Source organism: Leptidea sinapis, chromosome 45 (genome assembly GCF_905404315.1).
Source record: "Leptidea sinapis chromosome 45, ilLepSina1.1, whole genome shotgun sequence".
Lineage (NCBI taxonomy): Eukaryota > Metazoa > Arthropoda > Insecta > Lepidoptera > Pieridae > Leptidea > Leptidea sinapis.
The window spans coordinates 8,484,896-8,497,481 of NC_066309.1; the positions used below are offsets into that span (position 1 = coordinate 8,484,896).

The 12,586-nt window shown below is 49.4% G+C and overlaps 2 non-coding genes and 1 pseudogene across 2 annotated transcripts; all 3 read left to right on the forward strand.

Moving 5' to 3' along the window:
• Window positions 1-447: 447 nt before the first annotated feature.
• LOC126977759 (large subunit ribosomal RNA) lies at window positions 448-5,812 on the forward strand (annotated as a pseudogene).
• A 3,899-nt stretch (window positions 5,813-9,711) lies between these two features.
• Window positions 9,712-11,616, forward strand: LOC126977622 (small subunit ribosomal RNA). The gene has a single exon (XR_007732297.1). It is a non-coding gene; the product is annotated as a small subunit ribosomal RNA (ribosomal RNA).
• A 377-nt stretch (window positions 11,617-11,993) lies between these two features.
• LOC126977790 (5.8S ribosomal RNA) lies at window positions 11,994-12,150 on the forward strand. Its single transcript, XR_007732418.1, has one exon. It is a non-coding gene; the product is annotated as a 5.8S ribosomal RNA (ribosomal RNA).
• The last annotated feature ends 436 nt before the right edge of the window (window positions 12,151-12,586 follow it).

Below are 12,586 nucleotides of genomic sequence, written 5' to 3' on the forward strand. Positions count from 1 at the left end.
GCCGGGCTCGGGTAAACCCCGCCGGTTTTCCGGGGCCCGCTCGATCCGTTCGAAAATGTAAAATAAGCCGCAACGCGTGGTGCTGTTCGCGTGCAACGCCGTCTCCGCCTCACGCCCGACGTGGGTCACGGAGACGGGCGCGGTACCGGGGCGCGCTCGTTCGCTGTCACACGCGGATATCTCGTGATTAATTTTAATTAATCTATGCAGAGCTCTCTATGTGAACGGCGTGCGTGGCTGCGCCTTCGGTTCGCGTCCCGTGCGCTGCACGTGTTATTTCGGCCCGACGTGAGCGTGCAAACGAGTAGGCGGACTCGACGTCCGAAGGGCGCTTCGATCGCGGTACGTGCGCGGGTCGACGATACGTCGTTGAGACTTATTGGCGGCGCGCGCACGACGGTGTCGCTGCGCTGACGGATATCGTGTCTGCCTCATACTTTTTATCGTTGGCCTCAGATCAGGGAGGATCACCCGCCGAATTTAAGCATATTAGTAAGCGGAGGAAAAGAAACTAACCAGGATTCCCTCAGTAGCGGCGAGCGAACAGGGATAAGCCCAGCGCCGAATCCCGCGGTCGTCACGGTCGCGGGACATGTGGTGTTAGGGAGGTTCCGCTTTCTCGCGGTCGCCGCTCCCGTCCAAGTTCGTCTTGAACGGGGCCGTTTTCCCATAGAGGGTGCCAGGCCCGTAGCGACGGAGCGAGTCCGCGAGAGGGACTCTCCTCAGAGTCGGGTTGCTTGAGAGTGCAGCCCTAAGTGGGTGGTAAACTCCATCTAAGGCTAAATATAACCGCGAGACCGATAGCGAACAAGTACCGTGAGGGAAAGTTGAAAAGAACTTTGAAGAGAGAGTTCAAGAGTACGTGAAACCGTTCAGGGGTAAACCTGCGAAACTCGAATGAACGAACGGAGAGATTCATCGTCACTCCGGGGCGTACGGCGGCGTGCCGCGATGTGCGCGAGACTCGTGCTCGCGTTCACCGGTCGCCGCCGTTGACGCACCCGGACGGCGTGCACTTCTCTCTTAGTACACATTATGCATCGCGACCCGTTCGTCTGTTCGGCCTAAGCGTTGTCCGGGAGCCGGGCGGCTGCGCGTTCACGCGCACAGCCGTCCGACCGTGACGATCGCCGGCCGGCGGCGGACGGTACTTGTCATGAAACGCGCACGCGTCTCCATCCGGGGACGCGTCCGGCCCGACGCGAGCGAGAGTCGTCGTCGACATCCTGCCCTTGTGCGGATGCTGACGCGACGCCGCTGTCGTCGCAGCCGTGTAGTCTCGGACTGTGCGCGTATCAGTCGGCGATGTTACTGTTTCGGGCACTCGCAGGACCCGTCTTGAAACACGGACCAAGGAGTCTAGCATGTGTGCGAGTCATTGAGTTATGAATTCAAACAGACAAAACTGAAAGGCGCAACGAAAGTGAAGGCGCGCGCTTGTCGCGCGCTCAGGGAGGATGGAGCGTCGGTCGTCAAAAATCGATCTCTCGCACTCCCGAGGCGTCTCGTTTCCAATCAGCGAATGCGGGCGCGCTCTGAGCACAGATGCTGGGACCCGAAAGATGGTGAACTATGCCTGGTCAGGTCGAAGTCAGGGGAAACCCTGATGGAGGACCGTAGCGATTCTGACGTGCAAATCGATCGTCGGAACTGGGTATAGGGGCGAAAGACTAATCGAACCATCTAGTAGCTGGTTCCGTCCGAAGTTTCCCTCAGGATAGCTGGCGTCGACTCGTAACAGTCTCATCCGGTAAAGCGAATGATTAGAGGCATTGGGGCCGAAACGACCTCAACCTATTCTCAAACTTTAAATGGGTGAGAACTCCGGCTTACTCGAACGATGAAGCCGGAGATCTGATGACGGTGCCAAGTGGGCCAATTTTGGTAAGCAGAACTGGCGCTGTGGGATGAACCAAACGTAGTGTTAAGGCGCCTAAAAAACGCTCATGGGACACCATGAAAGGCGTTGGTCGCTCATGACAGCAGGACGGTGGCCATGGAAGTCGGAATCCGCTAAGGAGTGTGCAACGACTCACCTGCCGAAGCGACCAGCCCTGAAAATGGATGGCGCTGAAGCGTTTTGCCTATACACTACCGTTACCGGCAATCGGCGCGTGCGTGTCAAAGCGCACGCGTATTATGCCGTAACGAGTAGGACGTGCGCGGCGGAGTGCGCAGAAGGGTCTGGGCGTGAGCCCGCCTGGAGCCTCCGTCGGTGCAGATCTTGGTGGTAGTAGCAAATACTCCAGCGAGGCCCTGGAGGACTGACGTGGAGAAGGGTTTCGCGTGAACAGTAGTTGCTCGCGAGTCAGTCGATCCTAAGCTCAAGGAGAGATCTTATGTCGATGCGGCGTGTTTATATATATTTTGTGTATATGATAAATAACGCCCTTTGAGCGAAAGGGAATCCGGTTCCTATTCCGGAACCCGGCAGCGGAACCGTTTCAATAATCATTCTCTCGTTTCTCAAGCGAGTGTTCGACGGGGTAACCCAAAGTGGCCTGAAGACGCCGCCGAGTGGTCCGGGAAGAGTTTTCTTTTCTGCCTGAGCGTTCGAGTTCCATGGAATCCTATAGAAGGGAGATATGGTTCGGAACGCGAAGAGCACCGCATTTGCGGCGGTGTCCGGATACTCTCTGCGGACCTTGAAAATTCAGGTGAGGGATGTACGTGGAGATGTCGCGCCGGCTCGTACCCATATCCGCAGCAGGTCTCCAAGGTGAAGAGCCTCTAGTCGATAGAATAATGTAGGTAAGGGAAGTCGGCAAATTGGATCCGTAACTTCGGAATAAGGATTGGCTCTGAGGACCGGGGCGTGTCGGGTTTGGACGGGAAGCGGATGCGGCCGGTGCCGGGCCTGGTCGATGCTCGCGCGTGTCTCCATCGCAAGGTGGTCTCGCGCGTCGTGCTGAATCCGGACCCGCGTTCCGGCCTTTCGCGGATCTTCCTAGCCGTAAGTCCGCGTCGGTTTCGTCTCGTGCGCGATCGGCGCGGTACTGTACGACCGCCGTTCAACGGTCAGCTCAGAACTGGCACGGACAAGGGGAATCCGACTGTCTAATTAAAACAAAGCATTGCGATGGCCCTCGCGGGTGTTGACGCAATGTGATTTCTGCCCAGTGCTCTGAATGTCAACGTGAAGAAATTCAAGCAAGCGCGGGTAAACGGCGGGAGTAACTATGACGAAACGTCTGTGGAGTACCGCGACTGGGGGTGCTTGCCGCCTGGGTTAACAGGCGAAATTGAAGAGTCGTAATTGGTTGTCTGTGACCCTCTACGTCTGACCAACGCACTATACCGGGACTGGAGCGAAAGCTGTTGCGCTGTAACCTACCTAGTAGGCGGTGTGCGTTGGGATTCTAGCAGTTAGAAAGGCAGACAGTAAGTACCGCCATCCGACGTCGGGCCGGGTGCGCTGGGGGGCTTGCCAGCCCCCCAGACCCCCCGCCCGGCGATAGCAACTATGACTCTCTTGAGATAGCCAAATGCCTCGTCATCTAATTAGTGACGCGCATGAATGGATTAACGAGATTCCCGCTGTCCCTATCTACTACTACATTGATGGTAAGGGATCATTTGCAGAGCACGCCTTGGATATCGGGGAGCGAGCCGCGAAGTGTTTCGGCAAAATGGCTAGGGTATCTTCAACCTCTTGGGGCATACGATACAAGGCACTTAAGCTCTTGTATAGAGGGACATTCGTAGCAACCTTGACTTACGCGGCAAGCACCTGGTATCACAGGGCATTTTTGCATGTGGTGTCGAGTCGGTTGCTCAGGACTCAACGAACGTCGTTGGTGCTGCTCACCAAGGCGTACCGCTCCACGAGCACGGCCGCACTGCCAGTTTTAGCAGGGGTACTTCCGGCAGACCTGGAAGTTTATCGTGCGGGCAAGATCGAGGCGACCAGGGGCGATAGGGTTAAAAAGGAGCTCGCGTCATTAAAGAAGGACATCCACTCCGAAGTGGTGAACATGTGGCAGGAGCGCTGGGAACGCGAGGAGAGAGGTGGCGAACTCAGACGCTTCTTCCCATGTGTCGGGGAAAGACTCCTGGCGTCGTGGGTGCATCCCGACCATTACACGTCGCAGCTGTTGACGGGGCATGGGCAGTTCAACAGCAAGCTTAGGGACCTGGGGCTAAAAGGGGACGGCACATGTCCATGTGGCGCGACGGACGAGAACCGCGACCACGTGCTGTGGGATTGCAGCTTGTACGAGGAAGCAAGAGGCGAAATGCTGGACCATCTAACGAGGACAAGACCAGGACCAGTTTATTACGGAGACTTGGTATCCTCTGAGGAGAATTTCTCCAGGCTAATGAGATATGCCGCAAGTTGGTACCGTGTCAGGAGAGTGATGGAGGGGTAAACCAAGACGGTGACGAAGACAGAGAAAGGAAGACCAAGAGAAGAAGAGGAGATTAGGAAGAAGGAGAGCCCGGCGACGAAGAAGCCGTATCTGTGGTCGGCCGCCCCCAGAAAGGGGGAGAGGGCCATCTAGGGACGCATATTAAAAAAGAGAACTTGTAGGGAGTCAAGAAAATGTGCCGGACCTCAAATCCGGTACATCTCCCGCTGTTTCGGTCGGTACCTAGGTCTTGATGACCGAAAGGTCGGTAAGACCATGGGAAGGAGGTGGGTTATGTCCCTATCTACTATCTAGCGAAACCACAGCCAAGGGAACGGGCTTGGGAGAATCAGCGGGGAAAGAAGACCCTGTTGAGCTTGACTCTAGTCTGGCATTGTAAGGAGACATGAGAGGTGTAGCATAAGTGGGAGATCGTTCGCGGTCGTCGCTGAAAAACCACTACTTTCATTGTTTCATTACTTACTCGGTTGGGCGGAAGCGGTGCGCGGTCGATAATATCGGCGGGCGTACGGTGTTTCGTTCCAAGCGTGCAGAGTGGCGACGTGGCGGCAACGCTCGTCGCCGTACAACTCCCGCGTGATCCGGTTCGAGGACACTGCCAGGCGGGGAGTTTGACTGGGGCGGTACATCTGTCAAAGAATAACGCAGGTGTCCTAAGGCCAGCTCAGCGAGGACAGAAACCTCGCGTGGAGCAAAAGGGCAAAAGCTGGCTTGATCCAGATGTTCAGTACGCATAGGGACTGCGAAAGCACGGCCTATCGATCCTTTAGTATAAAGAGTTTTTAGCAAGAGGTGCCAGAAAAGTTACCACAGGGATAACTGGCTTGTGGCGGCCAAGCGTTCATAGCGACGTTGCTTTTTGATCCTTCGATGTCGGCTCTTCCTATCATTGCGAAGCAAAATTCGCCAAGCGTTGGATTGTTCACCCATCAAAAGGGAACGTGAGCTGGGTTTAGACCGTCGTGAGACAGGTTAGTTTTACCCTCCTGATGGCGTGTCGTTGCGATAGTAATACTGCTCAGTACGAGAGGAACCGCAGTTTCGGACATTTGGTTCATGCACTCGGCCGAGCGGCCGGTGGTGCGAAGCTACCATCCGCGGGATTATGCCTGAACGCCTCTAAGGCCGAAGCCAGCCTAGCCGAATCCGGCAAGGATATACTCACTGTGGAGCCCCGAGTGTCGGGAGGCTCTAAACAATGTGACTTTACTAGTCGCGTTTTATTCGTAAGACGCGACGTCGAAGCCCATTTGGAACGCGACGAACGGTGCGAGCGGTATTAACACGTGCACCACGGCGTCGAAGTTTCGAATTTACCTCAGTTCGATGTCGGGGCTCGGAATAGTCTGTAGACGACTTACGTTCCTGGCGGGGTGTTGTGCTCGGTAGAGCAGCGTCGTGCTGCGATCTGTTGAGACTCAGCCCTACGCCAGGTGATTCGTCCGAGGACGCATCGTCGCCGAGAAGCAGAGTTGTGTGTGTGTGTGTGTGCAAACAAACAACAGGCCAACATATAATTATTATAATAACATAATAATATAAATAATATTATCATGATATTTCGTCGTGACGGACGCGTCACGCGGTTTCTCATGATTATAAAATTTTACAATATATTATTATTTATTATAGTTGAAAGACGTGGTTGATGTTGTACACGGCGACTACTCTAATGATAACGAGTACGATCATTTTCAGGTTATTATGTCGAGTCGAGTGTTGTGATAAGTGTACATCGCCGTCGGCGGCGGCGGCGGCTCCGGTGGTGTTGGGCGCGCTGCGCAAATTCCAAAAGCGAGTACGATCGGCCCCAATAGCGGGTACGGTCGATTCCTCAATAGCGAGTACCGCCTAGCGCGAGGAGCGCGGCGCTCCCTGCCGGTCTCCCCGGACGGATATCTCACTTACTTGTTTTCTCCAATAACGAGTACCGCCGAGCGCGAGGAGCGCGGCGCTCCCTGCCGGTCTCCATCTTTTCTCTTGTTCCTTGTACACCAGAACATTATAGTTTTTGACCAATATTCGTGTCCCCTAATAATTGCATGTTCTGTCCGTTTTTTTTTTTAAATTAAATAAAATAAATTATTAATTATTAATTTATCATAAAAATACCTACGAGAAAAAGTGTAGGTGATAAAATTATCTATAAAAAATGTACCGATACTTTTTTTCCTACGAGCCACCGTTTCTGAGATAATAACTATTCAAAAACTTATAAAAACGCGCTAAGTACACTACTACCTCATAGGTGGCGTGGAAACTCACTTTTTGAATCTAACACTAAGTATTGATACATTTTTAATGGATAATTTTACGATCTACAATTTTTGTCCGAGATACTTTTATGATAAAACTTACCTACCGTTTTGCTGAAAATCGCGAAAAACGAATGTGATTAAGTAAGTAAGTAAGTACGTAAGTAAGTAAGTAAGCAACTAAGTAAGTAAGTAAATAGGTAAGTAAGTAAGTAAGTAAGAAAGAATTACGTTTAAAGATATTTATTTCTCATTAAAAACATAATATTGTCACTTACATGAGAACATAAAAATATGATGTAATAATTTATCCGCCGTTCTTTAGATGTTCAGTACATACATGTTACACATTATAGTACTTATTCTTCTTCACAAAATTTAAGATTACACACTTTTACAGGGCACTGTCACATAACAAACAATTTCAGACATGTGTTTTATAAAAACTTTGAAACAATATAGTCTGATAGGTCACGTTTAAATGTTTTTAGTGACCTAATCTTTTTGAGAGATGAAGGTAGACTATTAAAAAGTTGTGCGCCCTCGTAAATTGTAAAGTGAGTTAAACGCGAAAAAAACAAAATATATGATATTAGGAAGTAACCATCAAGTCAACACAACATCAGACCATAAACCCAAAATTTTTATAAATGGAGAACAAATAGACAGAGTCTCTGAAGCGCGCAACCTGGGAGTTGTATTTGACGAATCCTTGCGATTTCAAAATCACATTCTTGGTGTCGCGAAAAATTGTTTTTATAGGTTAAAGTTACTTTATCGCATCAGAAATTCGCTAAGCGTTTGGGTTCGCAAAGAGTTATGTGAATCACTTATTCTCTCTAAATTTAACTACGCTAATACAGTGATTGGGCCTAGGTTGTTGGTGGCTTCAAAAAAACTTATACAAAGGGTACAAAATGCTTGCACAAGATTTTGTTATGATATTCCTTACCGTGCACACGTAACACCCTTTTTGAACACCAACAACATAATGAAGATGGAATTACGTAGGCAATTTCAGTTTGCCTCGTTACTTTTTAGCGTGGTTAAGTACAGAATACCATTTTACCTATATAAAAGGCTTAGGTGGTTATCGGACTCAAATGAGAGTTATCAGACGCGTCACGGCAAGATTCTCCTTGAAGTGCCTCTACACGGTACCGCAGCATTTAGGGGTAGCTTTAAATACAGTGCCTCCAAATGCTGGAATGATTTGCCGCCACCTATTAAAGATCAAAAAAATTTGTTCTCCTTTAAAAACAAACTGAAATCTTTTCTATTAGAAAAACAAAAATGTTCAGAGGCATAAAATCAAAAATAAACAGCATGAATAAATAAAATAAAAAATCAAAATATGTCTTATTTAATAAAATTAAAATAAAAATATTTTTAAACTCGATTTCCAATACAATCTTTTAGTTTCTTTTATTTTATTTTTTTACTATTTTTGGATGGTCACTTTTAAGACCTATAACAAAAGGAACCGTGTTGTCTACAGCTACTGTCAACGAGTCGACTTGGTAGGTACCTACTGAAAATCAGTACTGGAAATCATTTCCAAAAATACTGAGTGGGTGTCCTTTTCATGACCCAGTATTTTTTTTTTTTTTATTTGTTAATATAACTATGTATATATGTTTTGTGATGTCATGAATAAATGCATACTTTACTTTACTTTACTTTACTTTACTTTAAATAAACATACGCTTGCCGTAATTTGTTCTTGTCTTAGGTAGTATCAAGTAGCTGGCTCGTCTCGCGCTGCGTTTAGACGCATGTTTAGTTTGGGTGAGTAAGATTGATGTATGATAAGAATTTTGATTTGATTTGAAATATATTTTTTTTTGGAGGTTTTTTATTTGGTTTCGGAGGGAAAATGAAATGTACGTGTCGCGCGTTTATTACTGATCATTATCGTACTCGTTATTAATAAAGTAAAAAAAAAAAAAAAAAAAAAAAAAAAAAACGATTTTTTCTTCGAAGCCGCAATGCATATTCAATATTATGTTATTAATAAATAGTAAAATCAAATCAAAATCACTTTATTCACATATCAGAGAGTTTACACGTTCATATCGTTCGCGTGCACCACACATACGGCAGTCGGCGTCGAGAGTCGAGTCCGTAGCGAACGGTTCGCGACGCCGAATTCAACGCCGCTCAAGTTTTTTCTTGTAAAAAGAGTGAAAAACGCACGCGACAAAAATACAAAAACGCACAACACCAACCACCACCCCCAGCCACAACAACTGCTGCTGTTTTATTATTCTCGTCGTCGTCTCATCGTCATTCATATTTTATTTAATATATATTTATATTTGAGTAAGTTTGTGAATGCGCGCGATGATAACGACGATGATATAATAACAATACGGTTGTTGGTACTCTCGGGGCAGAGCTGGTGTGTCTGTGTCTGTGTTTGTGTCGCGCGTTGTTTTATATGTTCTTTTTTTACAATATAAAAAATGAGACAGACTCACCGCGCTGTGTCGATCGAGCGTTTTCGAGTTTCCCTATGCGGATGATATTTGATTTGGTGATTTGAAAGGTTTTTTGTGATTTCGTTTCTCATAATTCCTCTCTTCACTCTCTCTATAGTATCATACGCTGCGGCGATCCTCGTCACGTTGAAAGCGATCGTGTAAATTTTTTGCGCGCACCAAGACGCCGACTGGGCTTCGACGGTTTCCCTCTGTTAAGATTTTTAACGTGAGGGCCCGCAAGCCGGAACGCGTCGCGCATTTCACTCGTGCGAGACGTTCACGCTCCTCTCAAGCACCGGGCGTCGATCCGATTTGTGATCACGACGTGTACCGATATTAATACGTTGATACCGCTTCTATTGCGTGTCATCATTTTTATTATTACCCGAAGGGACTCTCGTTACTGAACTTTCATAACATACAATCGGCCCATCGCCGATTTATGATTCGTTCAACGCGCACCGTATGCCTTTGAGATATATAGTATACAGTGCGCGAACGGATATCTCACGATATGTTCAAGATGTCATAGTCGCGACGCCCTAAGGGGAGATCGCGACGCATGACGCGCTGAGCGCGACAACAATCGTTGTTTGCAGCAGCTCCCTGGTTGATCCTGCCAGTAGTTATATGCTTGTCTCAAAGATTAAGCCATGCATGTCTCAGTGCAAGCCGTATTAAGGCGATACCGCGAATGGCTCAATATATCAGTTTTGGTTCCTTAGATCTTACTCAGTTACTTGGATAACTGTGGTAATTCTAGAGCTAATACATGCAATCAGAGCTCTGACCAGTGATGGGATGAGTGCTTTTATTAGATCAAAACCAATCGACGGAGGGCCTCGCGTCCGAAGTCGTTAATTTTGATGAATCTGGATAACTTTTGCCGATCGCATGGTCCAGTACCGGCGACGCATCTTTCAAATGTCTGCCTTATCAACTTTCGATGGTAGTTTCTGCGACTACCATGGTTGTCACGGGTAACGGGGAATCAGGGTTCGATTCCGGAGAGGGAGCCTGAGAAACGGCTACCACATCCAAGGAAGGCAGCAGGCGCGCAAATTACCCACTCCCGGCACGGGGAGGTAGTGACGAAAAATAACGATACGGGACTCTTACGAGGCCTCGTAATCGGAATGAGTACACTTTAAATATTTTAACGAGGAACAATTGGAGGGCAAGTCTGGTGCCAGCAGCCGCGGTAATTCCAGCTCCAATAGCGTATACTAAAATTGTTGCGGTTAAAAAGCTCGTAGTTGCATTTGTGCGCCGCGCTGTCGGTGCATCGCATCCGCGGTGATACTGACACGTCTGCGGAGCATATCGTCGGTGAGCCGGCGGTAAAACGCCGGTTCAATATCAAAATCCTATCGCGGTGCTCTTCAGTGAGTGTCGAGATGGGCCGACAATTTTACTTTGAACAAATTAGAGTGCTCAAAGCGGGCTCAAAATGCCGCTTGAATATTTCGTGCATGGAATAATAGAATATGATCTCGGTTCTATTTTGTTGGTTTTCAGAACTCCGAGGTAATGATTAATAGGGATAACTGGGGGCATTCGTATTGCGACGTTAGAGGTGAAATTCTTGGATCGTCGCAAGACGAACATCAGCGAAAGCATTTGCCAAAGGTGTTTTCATCAATCAAGAACGAAAGTTAGAGGTTCGAAGGCGATTAGATACCGCCCTAGTTCTAACCGTAAATATGTCATCTAGCGATCCGCCGACGTTACTACAATGGCTCGGCGGGCAGCTTCCGGGAAACCAAAGATTTTGGACTCCGGGGGGAGTATGGTTGCAAAGCTGAAACTTAAAGGAATTGACGGAAGGGCACCACCAGGAGTGGAGCCTGCGGCTTAATTTGACTCAACACGGGAAATCTCACCAGGCCCGGACACCGGAAGGATTGACAGATTAACAGCTCTTTCTTGATTCGGTGGGTGGTGGTGCATGGCCGTTCTTAGTTGGTGGAGCGATTTGTCTGGTTAATTCCGGTAACGAACGAGACTCTAGCCTGCTAAATAGGCGTCGTCATTTAGGTGTGCGCGGCTTCAGGGTCGCGCAACTCACTGGCGGCGTATTAAAATTCTTCTTAGAGGGACCGGCGGCTTCGAGCCGCACGAGATTGAGCAATAACAGGTCTGTGATGCCCTTAGATGTCCTGGGCCGCACGCGCGCTACACTGAAGGAATCAACATGTTCTCCCTGGCCTAGAGGCCCGGGCAACCCGTTGAAACTCCTTCGTGCTGGGGATTGGGGTTTGCAATTATCCCCCATAAACGAGGAATTCCTAGTAAGCGCGAGTCATAAGCTCGCGTTGATTACGTCCCTGCCCTTTGTACACACCGCCCGTCGCTACTACCGATTGAATGATTTAGTGAGGTCTTCGGACCGACACGCGGTGGCTTCGCGGCCGTCGGCGTTGCTGGGAAGTTGACCAAACTTGATCATTTAGAGGAAGTAAAAGTCGTAACAAGGTTTCCGTAGGGGAACCTGCGGAAGGATCATTAACGTGTAACGGTCGCGTGCGCGAGCGTTGTCGCCGACACGCTTCGCTCACAGCCGACTGTTGACGATGATAACTTCAATCACGTGTCAATCACTGATTATTTTCGCGCTCGCGATGTGCTCTCTGTGCTCCGTTGTCGCGTTTGCCGCGCGCGCGCTGACATCTCCCGCCGCAAGTGGGGGGGGTGTCCGGCACGACGTCTCCGGCACGACGCTTCGGCGGGCGCGGTTCGCATGTACGCGACGCGCGTGCGTCTCGCGACGCGCTCATGTCGAGTGCGAAGCGAGTCGAGATCACGACGTACGCGCAATGCGTGCGTCACATAATATTTTGTTACACACAGAGATCGTTCACGTATTTTCTAAATATAAAAACTATTACCCTGAACGGTGGATCACTTGGCTCGCGGGTCGATGAAGAACGCAGTTAACTGCGCGTCATAGTGTGAACTGCAGGACACATTTGAACATCGACATTTCGAACGCACATTGCGGTCCGTGGAGAAATATCCAGGACCACTCCTGTCTGAGGGCCGGCTGCATAAAAGAATACGACGACGCCGTCGCTGTATGCTGACAACACTGTTTGCGCGCCTAAAAAACGTGTAAAACGAGTGACGGTCTTCGGGCCGGGCTCGGGTAAACCCCGCCGGTTTTCCGGGGCCCGCTCGATCCGTTCGAAAATGTAAAATAAGCCGCAACGCGTGGTGCTGTTCGCGTGCAACGCCGTCTCCGCCTCACGCCCGACGTGGGTCACGGAGACGGGCGCGGTACCGGGGCGCGCTCGTTCGCTGTCACACGCGGATATCTCGTGATTAATTTTAATTAATCTATGCAGAGCTCTCTATGTGAACGGCGTGCGTGGCTGCGCCTTCGGTTCGCGTCCCGTGCGCTGCACGTGTTATTTCGGCCCGACGTGAGCGTGCAAACGAGTAGGCGGACTCGACGTCCGAAGGGCGCTTCGATCGCGGT